General features: G+C 37.0%; 1 protein-coding gene across 3 annotated transcripts in view; it reads right to left on the minus strand.

Moving 5' to 3' along the window:
* SPATA16 (spermatogenesis associated 16) overlaps positions 1-18,022 on the minus strand; it is a 203,246-nt gene extending 185,224 nt beyond the window's left edge. For 2 of the 3 annotated variants that reach the window (XR_012072647.1, XM_072961099.1), the window contains exon 1: positions 17,890-17,996. The gene's annotated coding sequence lies outside the window, so the exon portion shown is untranslated. Of the gene's footprint in view, positions 1-17,889 lie in introns of all 3 variants that reach the window. The other variant, XM_006200791.3, reaches the window with a different exon arrangement.
* Positions 18,023-18,654: the final 632 nt, after the last annotated feature.

Here is an 18,654-nt window from a genome sequence, read left to right on the forward strand (position 1 = left end):
CTCTTTTATCCAAGTATCCATAAGGAATATTTCACCATTATCAGAAGGGAGAATGAATTAGGCTCACAATGCTTATTAAATACAAAATAAAACATACTGTGAAGTATTATATGAATAATAATAAAAGCCAACAGTTACCCCCAGTGTGCAAAGTTATCTCACTGGATCATTCCATTTGTCTCTCACAACTCTTTTGCAGAAATATTATTACCCTTATTTTACTAATGAGGAAACAAAGAGATTAAACAACTCAAGGGGTCACCAAGAGAATTTTACCAGACCTAAGACTTGAACTTGAGACATTCTCTGTCAAACTGTGTACTTTTTGGACCATAGGATAATAAATTCCTCTGCACTGCACTGCCATCGATTGGGATTTCTATTTTCCCTTCCTTCAAAAACATTTTTTAAATTTAATAACTAGGTATTCAACTTTACGGCTGTTTTATTGGGTGGGACTCCTTTTTAAATGTTAACAAAATTAATTGGCAATTTATGATTAACAAGTTTATGGATTAAATTTGTTCAGAAAGACATTAGATTTTAGGTGTTTTTTTTTTTATAAGATCTTTAGTTGCAAGTGTAAGGATGATCCTTACATTTCAGAAGTCTAAATTCAAAAGAAGTAATGCGTATATAAAACTTTCACATGAGCGGATTCCAGGTATTTCAAACTTGAAATTGCCAAACAATTTACTGATCACTAAGTCACCAAATGGGAATAATGGCATCAAAGCAACTATACTTCTTTGTACCTGGTACAATGTGAACATCTGCTACAGTGCATCGGAGAGCACGTTAGAAAGGTGCCTACAATGTAGTATTGCATGGTGGAAAGAGCATTTAGTTTGGAGTTGCAAGAAATAAGAATGATTGGATACATAAGAATCATGTGAGAATCAAATGAAATAATTTATGTAACAGCACATAAATTAATAGAGGAGGTGAGGTCAGTCACACAAGCAGCCTCCTTGTACATGCCTCCACTCTTTCAAAGCCCAGATCCTTTTGTCTAGATCCCACATCTCCATCCTCTCATCCACTGTGCTCCTGCAGTTGTCATGTTTCCTTTGCACCTCTTCCTCACCTGATTAATCCTGTTAATGCACACACGGATCTAGCAACCTTTTAAGAAAAACAAGCAAGTAAGCTCCCTTGCCTCCACATTGCCTTCCTGCTGCTCTCCCGTACTGCTGCTCCCCTCCCATGCAAAATGACTGGAAATAATGTTTCTATTCTTTGTCTCCAGTTTTTCATTGCATATTCTCTTCCCATTCATTCTTCAGGCTTCAGTCCCTCCTGTTCCATGAAGACTGCTCTAACAAAGATCAGCAGTGACTGTCATGTTGCCACCCCTAGGCTCTCATTTGCCAGACCTGTAGGCAGCATTCTTCACAAGTGATGCTCTCGTTAGTGGAACATTGTCATCTCACCTTCTATGGCATCATGCTCTTCTTATTTTCCTATTATTTCATTGGCCATTCATTCTCCATCTCCTAGGTTGGCTCTGCCTCTTCTATTACACCCAACAGCTGGAGCCACTTCTTTCTCCACCTATATTCTCTGGTCAGGTGATCTTGTCCAGTCCTATAGCTTCAAACACTGTCATATGCTCTGAACTCCCAGTGTTACAACGCCAGCCCTTATAATACTCCCAGAAATTCACAGTTGTATACCCCAGTGTCTATGACATCTCTGCTTGGATTACCTAATATGCATCTTAAAATGAACAAGCTCAAAACAGGTCTCTTAAACCTCATCTTATCCTAAATTGCCCATCTCTCAGTCTTCTCCATTCCAGTTGGCCAGGCTAGAACTTTACAAATTATCTTTGGTTCCTTTCTTTTTCTTAATTTCATCCTGCAATCCATCATGAGATCCTGCTGACTTTTTCTTTCAAAGGTCTACCTCTTCCTATATCCATAGTGATATCCTCCAGGCCCATGATCTCCTGCCCAGATTATTGCAATTGTTTTCTCACACACAGCAGCCCGAGTCATCCTTTTAAATGAAAATCAGATCCTACCATGTTCTTCCTTAAAACCTTTAAATGGCTGCCCATAGAATGTAGAATAGAACACAAATCCCTTATGCCTCTGCTCCCTCTGAAAGTTCATCATGTCTTGCCTTCTTTGTCTATTATGTCCCAGCCACCTGGCTTTGATTCTGTTCTGCTAATTTAACAAGTTCATTCCCACTTGGGAGCCTTTGCACCAGTTGGCTTAGAATGTTCTCTCTACTGTCTTTCTCATGGTATTCAGCTCTTAGCTTAACATGTCTGTTCCTAAGGAAACTTTCTCCAATAATTTAAAGTAACTATCCCCAGTCATGTATCTATTTAAAGTCTATTTGAAACCATACAGCTCATCACAGATAAATTTACATATATGTATTTCATTTGTATCTACCTTTCTCTACCAGAATGTAAACTCATTGAGAGAATGAACCATGTATGCCTAGTTCACTGTGTTATATCCAGAAGGGGCTTGACATACAGTAAGTACACAATAATATTTGCTGACTGGACATTTTGGTTGAGAGTTACCTAAATATAAGCTAGCTTTTGCAAGTTGACTTCCCTGCAGAAAACTTCTCCAGATTCTATGGCATCCTTATTCTTTCTTTCTTTTTTTTTTCTGTTTTTATTCTTTACTACTCTAAGTCGACAATATTTATGATGCACCTACCCTGCTCTCTTTTGTTTTAGTCTTTGTTAGGGAGTAAATTATTTCCCTGGTTCTTTGTTGACATAAAGTGTGGCTCATTCAGAACCAAAAGGGTCAGAAAAATCAGAATTTGGGGGAGAAGTGATAATGATACAGCTTGCTATCTTTACAAGTGTGGTCCATGAGGATACAATGGTACTTCTGTAAAATCCGATCTAATTTGATTGTAAAAAAAATAACTCATGTGGTGTGGGGGGGAGTATGAGGATAGGGCAAATCATGTTTCTGTGTACTTCAGAGACCTTTGGCTACATTTTTTCCTGAAACATACATGCAGTCAGCTTGCCAAATTCATTGGCATCCTGAGAGAAAGTTCTGCATCTTTGCAAACATTGCTTTGTCCTTCTGTAAAGGTAATCCAAGTCTCTGTTTACTTAAGAGTCAGGGACTATGCAGCTGTGTAAAGAAAAAAAAAATTCCCTCTAACTTTGGCCAACTCTTCAATTCTGTTGATATAGTCTTTACTTATTAGACTTTAATATTTTATTTCTTAAATTATAACTCAGAATTGTAGAAGGGCAGAGATGGAGAAGTTTCCCAGTAAACTCTAATCTAATCTTCTCAGTTTGCTAATGAAGAAATGGAGTCACCTGCAGGTGAAATGACCTGCTCATGGTCACACAACACATCAGTGCTTTCAACCACATCTTGCAGCTTTCCGAATTCTTTGTACCTCACTCCACTGCCTCCACCATAATGCACAAGGTAAATGGTTATCACAATTGCAATTTCCAAATGAGGAAACATATATTGAGCAGTTTAGTGCTTTGTTTGAAGAAAGTCATACAATTAATGAACAGTAACCATGAAGATTTCTTATTCTTTGACTTACCCTTTAAATTCTTAACTGTTCTCAAAAATGTTTTAAAGTGATGTCTTTAAACTCAGAGGTGGGAAATGAATCCTTAAAACAAACCAATGAACTTTTTTTGCCAATAATTTAAAAAATGCAGACCAGTTGTAAGAATATCAAAAATTTTCAATTGCCCTTTACCCATATTTACCAATTTTAAACATTTCCCCCACATTTCTAATTCTCTCCCTAATGCATGTAGTGGAGACAGGTATAGAGAGGCACACACACATACACACATACATACATTTATATTATTTATTCTTTTCAGAGTCATTTGTCAGCATGTTGCGTGCATCATATCTCATCACCTTTTATTGCTTCAGTGCACATTTGTTAAGCTCAAGGATATTTCACTTATGTAACACAAAACAGTTATCAAATCTAGGGATATTAACATTGATACAACACTATTGCCTAATCTACAGTCCCTATTCCAATTTTGTCAGTTGTCTTGATAACAACCTTTTAGTACTTTTTCCCTCCAGTATAAGATCCAGTACAGGATAATGTGTTGCATACAGTTGTGACATCTATTTAGGCTTTTTTACTCTGAAACAGTTCCTCTGGCTTTCTTTGTTTTCCAAGGTGTTGGCTTTTTGAAGAGTATGAGCCAGCTCTTCTGTAGACTCTACCTTGATTTGGTGGGTAATGATACTTCCACAGCTTAGACTCAGGTTAAGCAGCCCTGGTCAGAATACTATAAAATGACGTTGCCTCTTTCTCAGGGTATCACATTCAGAGGCGCACAATGTCACTTGTCTTTCTTTGGTGATGCCAATTTTAATCACCTGGTCAAGCTGTTATCCAGTTTCTCTAGAGAAGGATTTCCCTGATGCAGTTTATCAGCAGTCTATGGGGAGACACTTAGAACTTTGAGACCATGCAATTATTCTGCTCCTCATCAAACTTCCCTCTTCGATTTAGCATCCATTGGTGATTCTTGCTTGTACCAGTCTTAGCTATGATGACTGCAAAATGGTGATTTTTTTTCCCTTTACAATTCACGGGATTATTAGAATGCTCAGATGGAGGGTTGGTCACTCCTAAAGTATCTGATACAATCACGTTTAGTCTGTCTTTTTCTGCAGTACTTTGTGGTTTTTGACACTGTGTGCCCCCCCTTTTTTAAAGGAAAACCTATACTTTCAAGAAACACAAATTAAGTAAAAGCATACTAAAAAATTTAAATAATAGACATTGCATTATTTTAAAACCGGCATTTTTAAGTATGAAAAATGAATTTTTAGCAATAGACAGGAATCACAGGGCACATCTACTTCAATTTCTTCAATTTAGAGAGGAGGGCGAGAGAGGACATAGCCCTATTTAGTGGTAACAGCAGATATGAAGCTGGTGTAAAGGCTCTAGGTTCCATCATACCCACATTACTTTAAATGTAATTAGAACCAACTTGTTAAAAACATAGTGTCCTCATTAGCTGAAAGCAAAAATTCATAGCATGAAGTGGGCAAATAAGAGTGGATTATACAGTAGTGATATTAATAAATCTACCTTAAGAATTCATCAGTTCATTCAGTCATTCATTCACTGATTGACTATGCAGCGACTCTGTGTCATAACCTGTGTCTGCACTGGCATGGAGTGTTGACCCAGAGATCACGTCTGCTCTCAAGGAGTTGACGGTTTAATGGGCGATCCTACGCTAGTACGCATAATGCTCTTCTGAAGACTCTGAGGTTCCAGGCCCAACAAATTTTGGTTCACTAGGTATAGGAATGATCATAGAAATCTTCATATTTAATAAGCAGAGGAGGGCTGTATTAGAAACACAAGAGGTCCAAAGCATTAAAATGGTTACAGTGTATTATATGCACCGCCTCCTGACTCTTCCACTCCAACTCCCTAAAATAATACCAAACTATAAAATAGATTTTTTAAAGTTCAACAAGTTTCAGCTATTATGATAATTACCTTTTTGGAAATATTAAATGCTAGATTTTTCCAGAAATTTTTTTTTGGTAATGCTACTTTGCTGGTGCCCTGAGAGGTCCAAGGTCACTCTACTCCAGGGGAGTCTGGCAGAAGTGGTTGCCTGACCATGCTGACACCGAGCCAGTGCATTTGTATACTTTATTTTGCTGCGGTAAAACTGGTACCTGGGCTGGCACTGATGAAACAGTCTGACAGAAAGACAGGCTGCATTAGCTATTGATGCTTAAGGAACACTTTAAGGTCTATATGCTCACCTTCTCAAAAAAAGAAGTTTATAAGAATGAATTATTATTAGACATTCATTCATCCATTTAGTATACAAACACTGGTTGAATTCCTACTGGGTGAAAATGCTGGGTTCTTTCCGGGGGGATTATAAGGATGAATTAAATGGATAGTGCTTCCCAGGAGCCTGGGAGTAAAAGCTCAGAGCTGCTATCCGTCTTTCCTGGGAGGGTGTTCCAAGCTCAAGAATTGAAGTGGCATAGTAGACAGGACGTGTGTTTTGCACTTGAAGAGATATGAGTTCAAATCATAACTCTGTTTCTTCTTTGCTAAGGAGCTTTCAGTAAGTTAATTTACTTGGACAAATCTTGGTTTTCTCATCCAGTTCATTTCTCATAGGGATGATTGAAGGATTAACACAAAAAAACATTTGTTAGAAACGAATGCATCATCTGGCATACAGTAAATTCTCTACAAAGGGTAGCTGTTATGATGGTAAATATATGACATATACTATGTCATGAACAAGTTATAAACATAACACCTATACATAAAGCATACTAATAGCATTTAATAATTGGTGCTTTGCTTTACATTGTGAAACTTTGTTTATATGCACATGCATGCTCACACGCACAATCATTTTTCTTCTTAAATGTCAACAAATTGGCAACTAAAATTTGCATAAAAATTGAATCTCAGGATATTTGTTCCCTGAGGATTTTGTGTCCTGGAGAGCAACTGGCAAAATAGGAGAGCACCCATCGCAAGCAAGGATAGCTGATTCACTTTCCGCTGTTACCACGCATAACCAGTCAAGTAGTGCACAATCCATACAATGGGTGCACCATGGATGATGCATGAACAATTGATATTCATCGCTCTTACCTCACAGATAGAACCTAAGGCACAAACATGAGACTGCTCCTAGATTCTTTTTCCCTGAGGCTCACCTGGATATTTATTTTCACCTAAGATCATTATAAATCTCTGTAAAGTATGTTTTGGGGTGGGGTAGAAACAGGTAGAGGGTGAACATACACATCCCCTAATCTCCAAACATATTGTGTAATAGAATTACCACTGTTGTCATTTTACTATTTTCTAGTATGTTTACAATACATTTTAACTTAAAAATCCCTAAACTGTCTTTTCTTTTAGAAGTTGAAGGAAAAGGGTCATTTTTAATACTTGAGAAACTGTTGGATAAGATTTTTTGTATTATTTGGCTGAGGATTAATGGCACAATGTTGTATGCGCTTACCATGGAACCTGGCAGAGAAGAGAAAGAGAGAGAGAGAGAGGGAGTTAAAGAGAGATTGAGAGAAAGGATTAGGAGATAAACAATTTATCTTTCTGTGCTTGCCAAGCCATTTTACATCATAAACATCTGAGCCAAAAGTAGGGTTTACCTGATTTTTTACAAGTGTTTTAGTTTGATAATTTACTAAAGATAGTGTAATTATGAAGTGCTTTCAAATGGAACTATGTAGATCTTGTGTATACTTGCTTATGTTTTTTTTTCTCACCAATGACTCATATTTAATTTGACTTCATTGCCCCCTTCTTGAAGCCAGTGGGCCCAGTTTGTACACCTGTGAGCTATTGTTGGCTGCTGCCCTCCTTCCCAGTGAAATGTGCAAAGCAATAAGCATCTCGTCATCCCTCCAATATCCCTCTGCCTCTGGCTCAGGTTGCTCAAAGCACAGATTCTCTCTCACCTCCATGTTTTGAAACACATAGCCTCATGCCAAGGCATAGCCAGCTTCCCTCTGCTTTCCTCTGGGATATAATAAGTGGGTAAGGGGGCAAAGAGAGCACCCCCACCCCTGACCCCGGGTCTCTCTGCCCATCCATGCTACACTGCCTATTCTCCCTCCATCAAAAATAAAATCAGTAAAGAAAAATAATAATTTAACTTTTACTTCTATAGTTTTTAGTACTATTATTTGAAGATTTCTTCTGAATCTTTTTCTAGTATAACTAATGATACTTGTTTTACAGAAATGTATTTGTCTGTGGGAGAAATTAATTTTGGAATTAAGATAGAGGAGATATCAAAATAGTTTTGAAACATATTTTTTATTTTTTCAATCAGATTTCAATTACCTTTAATGAAGATTTACAGGTTTACGGAGTTGAAAAATATGTAAAACTGATTGTGTAATCACCCACTAATATTTTCCCAGTTGATCTCAGAAAAAGAGAACCATGAAATCAAAGAATTTCTTGGAGAAAAGAAAAGTTTTGATGCATATCAAACTTTAAAACAAAGCCATACTTTTAAAATTACTATTTTGAGAATTTGAACCTGCCAAAATATATCATTCAAACAATTCAGTTACACGTTAACTTCTGCTTATGGATGGAGTAGAATAGTTTATAGCAGATCAGAATTTCTGTTGCGAACAAGCAGAAAAGCACGAAAAATGCCAAATCATCAGTTTGAGTGTCTTGGAGGGCTAGAAGCCAATGAGAAATGGATAAGGTATAACTTCTTCATGGAAGTGAGCTGACTTTCACAGCCATAGTTATCCTGGGGACATTTGCCAATGCAGTGTGGGGAAAGGGCTGAGAATCTTAGCATTGCATTGAGGGAGAAGCACCTCTGGGTGATGGAGAAACCAGTAGTTTTGAGTAGGTATCAGGGGGGCCCAAGCACAGAGATATTTACTATTCAGGAAAAAAATGCCAACTGGGGGCTCCATGGGGTAGGATGCTAAAGACTCAAGTAGAAAGCCTATGAAAAACAATACAAAGTTTTGGCAGTCTTGTGAGACCTCCAGGAGGAATGGCCTTAAAGAAGCATCAGACTTTCAGCTGAAAACTCTTGTGAATCAGAGTGAACTAGAGGTAATCTCTTTCCAGGGCTGCAACCCAGCCTCAACATGGAACAGTCCCCGGTTAAATTAAGATGAACTATTGTGTTGTCTGCCTAGGGAAGGAAAGGATGGATACATTACAGAGGAAGGTACATCATCTGGATCTTCTACAATCCTCTCTGTACAATATTCATCATTTAATAAAAATTATTAAGTATGCCTCAAACCACGCCAAGATAGCACAATCAAAATTGAAAGAAAAAGTAGACAATAAAAACACACTCATAGGTGATCAAGATATAGGATTTAACTAAGGAATTTAAAATATCTCTAATGTATTCAAGGAAATAGAGGAAGAGATGATAAAGAATTTTACCAGAGTACTGGATTCTGTAAAAAAGGATAAAATGAAAATTCTAGGAGTGAGATGTACACTAGCTGAAATTAACTCATAAAATGGATTAAAAAACAGATTTAGATGTAGCAGAAGACAAGATTAGTAAACTCAAGAAAGGCAGTAGGAAATATCCTAACTTAAGCAGAGGAGTGACATAATGGATAATACATGAAAGAACTTTAGAGATCCGTGGAGCACAGAGAAAAGTCCTAGCAGAAGTATAGTGGGAACTCTGTAAGCACAGAGTGAGGCTAAAGCACAGCCAAGAAAGAACTGTGGTGAGGAGTGAGGAGAAATAGTGAAATATGTGAATATACATATAAAATGAATATGGACTGTGAGTTGACTGTTTAAGACAGTAACAGAAGTATGTCTACCAAGTTTAAAATGCATGTAGAGTTAAAAAGAATGGCAACAATGGTATGAAACATGAGAGAGGGTAAGTGGAGTTAAAGTATTCTAATTTTAGAAGTAAAATTATTGGAAATTTGGTAAAAATAATTATTTGTATTAAATTATAATAAGTCAAGGATTCATCTAATTTCTAGGGTAAAAGTGAGGAATGGTAAGTGAACATTTAACAAATTAATATAGGGAAAATGAAATATTTATATTAATTCAAAAAAGACAAGAAAGGAAAGAAAAAGGATCAAATAAAAAACAGGTAGCAATATGGCAGATATATACCAAAATATATCAGTAATCATTTTAGATTCAAATGTACTAAATATTCCAATTAAGAATCTAACATTATTATACTCAAAGAAACACAAACCCCAACTATATTCTGTTTATGAGAGATACAACGAGGACACAGAAAAGTTGGAAGTAAAACCAGGCAGAAAGAAACAGCATGCAAACATCAACCATGAGAAAAGGAGGGCTCTACTTCTATCAGACAGAGTAGACTTTATGGCAAGAAGCTTTCTAGCCATAAGGAAGGTGTGCCAGTTAGTAATTTTTTGTCTCAGCTCCCACAGTATCTGGCGACCTGTAATTATGGAACCAAGTTCTGTAGACTCCATTTCTGTTTTCTAGCCAGCTGGAGTGCCCTGCCCATAGAGGGTACTGGAGAAACACCACAGGCTGCAAGAGGAGGAAGGGACTTTTCCTCTTGGTAGCAGGTGGATAGGTTTGTAGGTATCCAGGCAGTTTTGTAGAGGTCCAGGCAGCGTTCATCTCTGCAGTGGCTGCCCTCATTGTTCAGTGCAGATGTCCTTTGTTAGTTTATTTATTATCCCAGCTTGCTGCTCTTCCAGGTCCATGGCAAGTGAATACAATATTAGTCACCATCTGCTGGCAGTGAGTTCCAGGGACCACCATGCCTTCTCAGAGGTCTGAATCCTAACCTGGAAGGATCTTCTCTAAGGTTCCAGATTCCTTTCTTGTTCATTTTCTCTCAGCCGTAAAGGGCAGAGCTTGCTCGCTGCAGGCTTTAACTCTACAAATTATACTCTTTCTACTCTTTTTAGTAGTCAACCACTTTTTAATCCAGTTAACAATTCTTTGTAGTAAATCTGTTGAATGTAATTTCTGTTCTCTGACTATACCTCAACTGACACAGAAGGATATTTCACAATAAAAAGGGGACTATACAAGGAGAAGACAGCACAATTCTAAATCTGTATTCAGTCAGTAATGGCATTAAAGTACATAAAGCAAAAATTTACAGAAATAAAAGAAGAAATTGACAAATCCTCAATCATAGTGGGAAGTTTAACATACCTCTCTCAATAATAGCTGATGGAATTTCAGACTCCCCCATCCCCTTCCCCAGCCAAAAAAAAAAAAAAAAAAAAAGGAAGAAGAAACAAAGAAAGAAAAGATAGAAAAAAACCTTTAAGGATATAGAAGCTCTGACCAACACAAGTAACAAATTTGACCTATTAATACATGTAGAATCCTGCACCAAAGAACATCAGAACATACATTCTTTCTCAAGTGCCCTTAAAACCTTTACCCAGTTTGACCATGATTCAATCATAAGTCAAGCCACATTAAGTTTCACATTTTATATGGAAATACAAAAGGCCAGGAATAGCCAAATTGAGCAGGAAGAAGAACAAAGCTGAAGGACTTAATAAGCCAGATAGTGAGAATGATTATAAAGCAATAATAAAATAAGCAATATGGTTTTGAATCAAGGGTGAACACTGAGACCTCTTGAACAGAATGAAAAATCCAGAATAGACCCACTCATAAATGGTCAATTATGACAAGAGTGACCCTACCATGGAATGGGGGAAATTATGGTCTTTTTAATAAATGGTGCTTGACTAAGTCAAATGGAAAAAACCAAATTTGTCTCCTACCTTATGTGACACAAAAATAAATTCCAAATGCACTGCAATACTAAATGTAAAAAAATAACATTTCAAGTTTTTAGAAGAAAACATGAAATATTTTCATGACTTTGGAGTTGGCAAAGATTTCTTAGTCACGACATAAAAACTAAGAAATTGGATTATAAGTAATAATTCTTGTTCATCAAAATCCACCTTGAGGAAAATGAAAAAGCCATTCAGGGAATGGGAAAATATTTGTCACACATATTTGACATGAACTCATATCCAAAATATATAAAGGACTTTCTTAAATCAATATGAAAAAGGCAGATAATCCAGTAGAGAAATGGGCCCAAAATTTTAGTAGACATGTCACTGGAAAAATCTCCAAATGGCCAGTAAACTTATGAAAAAGTTATTAGCTTCATTAGTCATCAAGGGAATGCAAATTGAAACCCCAGGTTAATACAACCACAAATCTACCAAAATTACTAAAGTTAAAAAGATAAACAATATCAAGTGTTGACAGATATATGGCATAGCTGGAACTCTTACATACTGCTGATATGGATGCAAATTGATACAACCACTTTGGAAAACTGTTTGGCAGCGTCTACTTCCTCCCACGCTATATCTAGACAAATTTTCCCCTATACACTCAGCACAAATGCATATATATGCTCAACAAAATAGATGGGCAAGAATATTCTCATCAGGGCTATTCATTAAGACAAAACATTGAAAACATTCCAAATGTCCATCAATGGTAGAAAAGATAAACAAATTGTGTTATATTTGGAAAAATGTTATAGAGCAGTGGGGATAAGTGAACTACAAGCAACCACATGGAAGAATATCACAAAACGTTAAGTAGAAAAGTCAGATTCAGTAGAATGCATACTGTATGATTTACTTCAATAAAGGTCAAAGGTAGGCAAAACTAATTTGTGGTGTTACACGTCAGAAGAGTGGTTACTCTTGAGAGTAGCATATAGTGGTTACTCTCGGGTAGTGACTGAAATGCACCAAGAGAGAGTTCCTGGCTTTTTGGTACCACCATATCTTAACCTGAGAGCCAGTTACACAAGTGTGTTCTCTTGATAAAAAAAAAACATTGAGCTGTACATTTACAATTTATGTATTCTAAATATATGTTATATATTGGTAAAAGGTCTACATTAAGGAAATCACCAGTCAGGACAGTTTGAAATTTCCCAGTTTTTGAACTTTGATTACCTAAGGTGAGACTTTCCCAAACACATGCCCTCTTGCTTCCCCACCTGCGATCTCTCTGTTGCATGAAAATACAAGTGATGAGGCAGGGAAAGAATCTGACAGTAAGGCAGAAGGTGTTTTTCTACAAAACTCTCCAGGAGGGCAAAACCACACAAGACAAATGAAATGCAGTTCATACGAGTGGCTTGGAAATGATCAGACTGTGTGTACGGTGGGTAGTGTGAGATTCTCTGCCTGTGTTTCCAGAGGCCCTAAAGAGCCTGAACAAGCTGCAGTGGACGTGCAGAAATTATTGGCTATTGTTACCATAATTTTTAAAAGTTCAGTTATGGTAAGGGGGAAGAAAACCCTTCTAGGGTTGATCTTTTATGACCCAATCTCACTGCAACTGTTTGATATGTTAATTGGTCAATATGGTGACCTGATGGCCAGATCAGTGACCCAGGATCAACTGTCCTTCAGTCAGCACTCAAACCTGGGGAAATGTGAAAAGAAGGATGTATTGGTAGAAGTCACGGAGAACCAGAGAAGGCATTGACACAAGGCCCCTTCCCATTTTGGTTGCCGTGAAGATGAGTAGGCTTCCCCTGTCCTCTGCCGTGGGAAGGAGAAAGGAAAGGGTAACTGCTAGAGTTGGAGAGATAGACATGAGAGAATCAAGCTTCAGTTTTATTAATATTTACCCAAAGAAACTATTTAAAATCATTACTGAGTTGTCTCTGATTGGTAAATATGAACAGTCCCTCTCTGCATTCCACTTTCCAGCTTTAGAACAAGTGAAGACCTAAGAGCTCACCCAATGAATTATGCTACCAGATATTAAGGACTAGGATTTTTCTCTGCCCTCACTTTACATCTATACCAGCATAGGGCAGCATCTCCTGGTATGAACGTCCCAGGAGTGAAGCAGTGTTATCAAGCTTAGAGGAAGAGAAGAATCAGGCTCCTTTGTCAAACTCCACCTCCCTCCCCCCATAACTCATCTCTGTCCCATTATTCTTGTGAGCATATTGTAGATATGAAAGATCTGGAAGAATGAAAAAATATTGAGAATTAGGGAGGTGGAGAGAGAAGTGGAAAATAGAGGTAGTCACCTGCTATTGGAAGATAAGACAAAGCCAGATGACCAGTTTAATGTGGGTACTGGCTGAGCAAATTCTGTGACAACAGACAGAATAACATGAAGGTCCGTGGAAGGCAGAATTTCTAGAAGGAAAATGGGAAGAAATGGCAACTGCGTGAGAAGCAGATCATACTTCCTTTTCTGTATTCATGGAATTGGCCAATGAATGTTTGAGCCACATCTGAATGGATTCTATTCCTAGTCAGCTCGAAATGTTTGAATTAATAGATGTTATGATTTTAAAAGCATATCAAGTCTTGTTCCTCAGTCTGGTAATGACTCATGTTTACCATCATGTTCTCGTCACCGTTAAATACATTAGTGAATATCAACGATGAGGAAATTAACTGCAGTCTGAACTTTTGAGAGTCTTTAGTTGAGCCTTGCCCCCAATACCTAAGGAGATTAGATGCCTTCTATGTGTTTCTCCTCCATTATCCTCATTATCCAAGTAGGATCCCATGGACTCCCGACCAACACACACACACACAAAGACACACACAGACACACACACAGATACCCCTTCCTACATTAGACTAGATACATTTGGGAATATATGCTGAGGGCTGACTGTGGAGGCCATGGGACTATTGCAGTCTGTTTTTTTTCCTACGATTTAAACCTGGGTTTCCAAATGTCTCTTGAACAGATTTGTGAAGTGGTTGTTATGTCATAGTTTTGCTCCTTATACCTTCACGTTAACAAATTAGAGCTGATTTCTAACAAGATAAATGCACACTTTTCTTGGAAGGGGGTGACAATACAATGTCTTCTCAGACTATAACTTAGGTGATCTTTAAAGACAGCACTGAGTTCTTCTGCTTGAGTCATGCTGGCTAATAGGAATTTAAGTGATAACTGGTAGGCGTGCATTAAAGCATTCATGCATGTGAAATCAGATGAACACCCAGAATTGGAATTTCCTAAGGAAAGTTATTCTAGCAGAGTAACACGGGCCCGAGTTGAGTGCCAAGAACTTTTAAACTAACATGTGGAACTATCATCCTAATAAGTAACAACTAAAGTTGCCTGAAGAAAAGCAAGACCAGTATTTTCAAATCTGTATTTTCAAACACATTTTAAAAACAGCAGCTCCAACAGAAGTATATCCAAGTCTCTTTCTCTGTTAAAAGGAATTTAATCTTACTGTCTTAATTTTGATTCCATGTAATAATGCTTACTCTTGAAAGGCACACCTACAGATTATTTAAGTAAATCTTAAGTAAATAAATCTTATTTACTGTAACAAATTGTATTTACTTATTAATAAGATTTAATTAATTTACAAATAATTTAATTACTTTTTTCATTTATTTATTTCAATTTAATAAATCTTATTTAAGTAAATAGCCAGATAGAACAACTAATCATCTATGAAAATAATTGAAACCAAGAGCTCTGATTTCTACTGGTAATTTCTATTTGTATTTAGTGATCATAATACTAGTCTTCCTGGAATATTTCCTTTTAAATGATCTACTTAAAACCATATCAGTTTTCTACTTATCATTCAGTTCTAGATTGTAATGTGACTTCAGCTTTAGCATCTACTTATTAAGGTTAAAGGGACACAGTCTAATGCTTATCCTGTGTCAGATCAGCTCTGTTACCTTTCAAAGTTGCCTAAAATCTGTGAAATATTAGTGGTTCAAATGCATGAATCACTAACATTTCATAATAGACGTACTTAGGAGTATACAGATGTATATATCACATTATATAAATACATAAGTAAATCTACCCCTTAAGGCTTTCTAAAATGTAGAGATAAAACTGAATCTTTGTCTGCATACTTATTTTGCAGCCGTTTTTCCCATCACATGGAGAATTTGGAATGATGTTAATATCAGTCGTGGCCATTGTGTTCTATTTTCTTACTTACAAAATGAGGTTATGATAATATTTGCCTCATGTAGTTGTTGAGAAGAGTAATAGAAGAAAGTTGCCTGGTAATTGTAAGTGCTTGAAAAATGTCAACTATCATACTATTATTATAATTTTTTATTATTGTTGTTATTGCTCAGCGATTTTTAAAAATTAGACAATCAGGAAAATACTCTTTCTAGTGGACCCCTCACTCATACTCATTCATCATGTATATTTTGAAATTTAGCCAGAGCTATGATAAGTTATGGTCTCTACTTCACTGATCTTTAAACTAGACTGTTGTAATATTTTATTTTATTAACATCCCTGAAAAAATTCAACAAGGTTCTTCACGGGTGCAAAATGTTACAACTTGAATGTTACCTTTCAGGAAGATGACAGTATATTTTGCACCAGTTGAGAGACAGTAATCTGGACTCCCTGGTGTAAAAGGATTTAAATACCCTTGAGCATACGGTATTTGTGTGGCTTTCGTTACAATAGCCTACCGTTGTTTGGATACCTGTTCTCCTAGTGTCACACAAAAGGAAAAAAAAAAACAAAAGAAATTTCAGTCAAATGCTACAGAGATGTGGCTTTAGTCACTGTGTGTCTTAATTAGAAAAGATTCTCCTGCAGGTGGGTTTATGCCTGGAGATTATTTTAAGGTCTTATATATCATGATGATCATTCATGTTCATTTGTTGTTTTGTAAGTTGTAAAAGTTGTAATTAATTTCCAGTGTACTGGTTTCACTGCTCAGAAGATGAACTTTATGAATTTAGGGCAGACTCTGTTACAAGTAGTTATTTTCCATTCTGAACTGTGACAAAGAAAAAAAAGAAGGTATTTTTCCTGAATGGCCTCTAAAATCATTTCTCTTTGGAAATATCTTTGAAAATGACCAGATTGAAAGCTTTAGCTATTTGGTTATAATAACACTGATGAGTAACAGATTGAATAGGGTTGGACAGGTACTTCAATGAAAAGTCCACTTTGGGAACAAAAAACATCACATTTCTATCTTGATTATGTGCTTGTGTCACACACCATGACAACTCACCAGTTTAGGTTGGTTCTATACACTTGAAAAAGAGGCATAAAATTAAAACCTCTCTGAAATCCTATATTACGCAGTCTTGCCTCTGGTTGTATCCCTTTCTGTCAAATCAGAATCAATATTTCATTCCTTATTCAAATAAAGACAATGAAGAAAAATGTGTGCAGAGTTAGGGTTGAAGGATTCTGGCCTATCTCTTGCTTCCAGTGCATCCTTTTTTTCTCTTCTCTTTCTCTTTCTTATTATTTTCCCAGTATTTTTCCTAAAAATTTTTTTCCATTTGGAGGAAAACAGTCCATCCAGCCTGCAATAATAACTAAAAGAAAGCATCTTTACAGCATCCAAGGTCTTACTGGTGAAAATGAAAAGACCCAGAGCCCTTTGATATGTGTAACAACATTATTAGCACACTACATTTAATCATAAGGATTAAACAACAATATTTATCATTACAAATAATGTTTTTATGCATTTATTTCAAGATAGTGGCTTACTAAAAATGGGAAATATTTTGTTGTTGTTCCAAACCCAGAGACTCTTACTGATAACCTATAAAAATTTTATAGACAAATAATGTGAAAAGCAAATTTTAAACAAGCTTGACAGCTATTTTTCATTGCTCGTGCTGAATCTCCTTTGAATGGCAGGCTTCTTGTACAAGACATTCATTCATTCAACCGTTCATTCACTCATTTGTACATCAGACATCTCAGAGCACACATCTTATGCCAGGTAGGATGTTAGAGTACCCAGATGAAGACGTGGTCTGTGTCTTAGAGAGAGAGCTCAGATGGACTTTCTACCTGAAACCATTCTCAGTTACATTGGACGTCTTCAGGCCTCAGCAATATTATGAGGTACAGACACAGCAATACCATGAATTAGGGAGACACAGCCTACATAGCAAATGATAAATACAATCTGGCCTCTGCAATAGTGATCACCTTTTGCTTGACACAAGGTAAATGTCCTCATAGTATAGACTTTATTAAGGAATACAAGTTAGAACAAAACAAAAATTCAAAGTCTGCTACTCGGAAACCAAATAGGATCTTGGCCTTTCCTTTGTCATCAGAGTGGGGATGGGATAGTGTGTGCCGCGTAAGGGACAGGGAACCAATTTGGTACTCCTTGGCTTCCAACTGCCTGCAGGACGTGATTTCTTGGCTACTTATTAGGGTTATCTATAGGCAACGTTCCTTGTTCCTCGGCTGAGAGGGAAGAAAGGAACTCCTGTTTTCCCCAACTTTCTCGAGCTTCCTCCTGAAGGCCAGCCCCCTTCTCACCCAGACAGGGAAGTTAGAAAAGATGTAACTGAGCAGACGTGAATCGCCTCCTACCTGAGCAGTCGTGGCTCAGCCCGGAGGGGGCAGGGCGAAGCTTTGGACTTCTCCGAGCTGCCGCATCTGACCAGGCCCAGATCCAAACGTCCCAGTCCGAGGCCACTTTGGTCTTTGTGCTCGCGGGGACGCCCAGATGTGAAACGTCACTTTCCACGTGACTGTGCCCCGCCCCTTCGCGCGCGGCCCCACCTGCAAGCCCTGCCTGGGACACCTGCAAGGCACCTGAGGTTTTTTTTTTTTGATCGTAAAAAATGTTCATATTTTTTCTTTAAGATTCTAAAAGTAGTAAGATCATTAAAAATATTTGGGAAAATGCAAAAAGATGTACATAAAGTAAAAATTACCTGTAGTCTTATATGAAACACTAGAACCTTTTAAATATGTATCTTTGCAATCTCTTTACCATGAATAGATTAAAAAAAAATAGACTGTGCTTCCTCTCTACTTCTTTCACACACACACACACACCCACGGGCACAGGTAGGGTATACATAAATACAGTTTATAAGGTTTTTCATAGCTTTTCTTTTTTAAAGTAAAATACTTAATTTTTTTTACTCTGAAATATACATATGTATAAGTTAAAGTCCTATTGTGTGTATTAAAAAGTATATTTTTTAGAAAGTAGTCATGTACCTTCCACACATTTTAGTAGAACATTATCAATACATTTGAAGGAACCTAGGTACCCCTAAGGATTGAAGCTTTCTCTTCAGCACTATTATGGATTGTACAACATAAGCCCCCTTGCTTTTCTTTATA

The sequence above is a fragment of the Vicugna pacos genome, chromosome 1, assembly GCF_048564905.1.
Source record: "Vicugna pacos chromosome 1, VicPac4, whole genome shotgun sequence".
NCBI lineage: Eukaryota > Metazoa > Chordata > Mammalia > Artiodactyla > Camelidae > Vicugna > Vicugna pacos.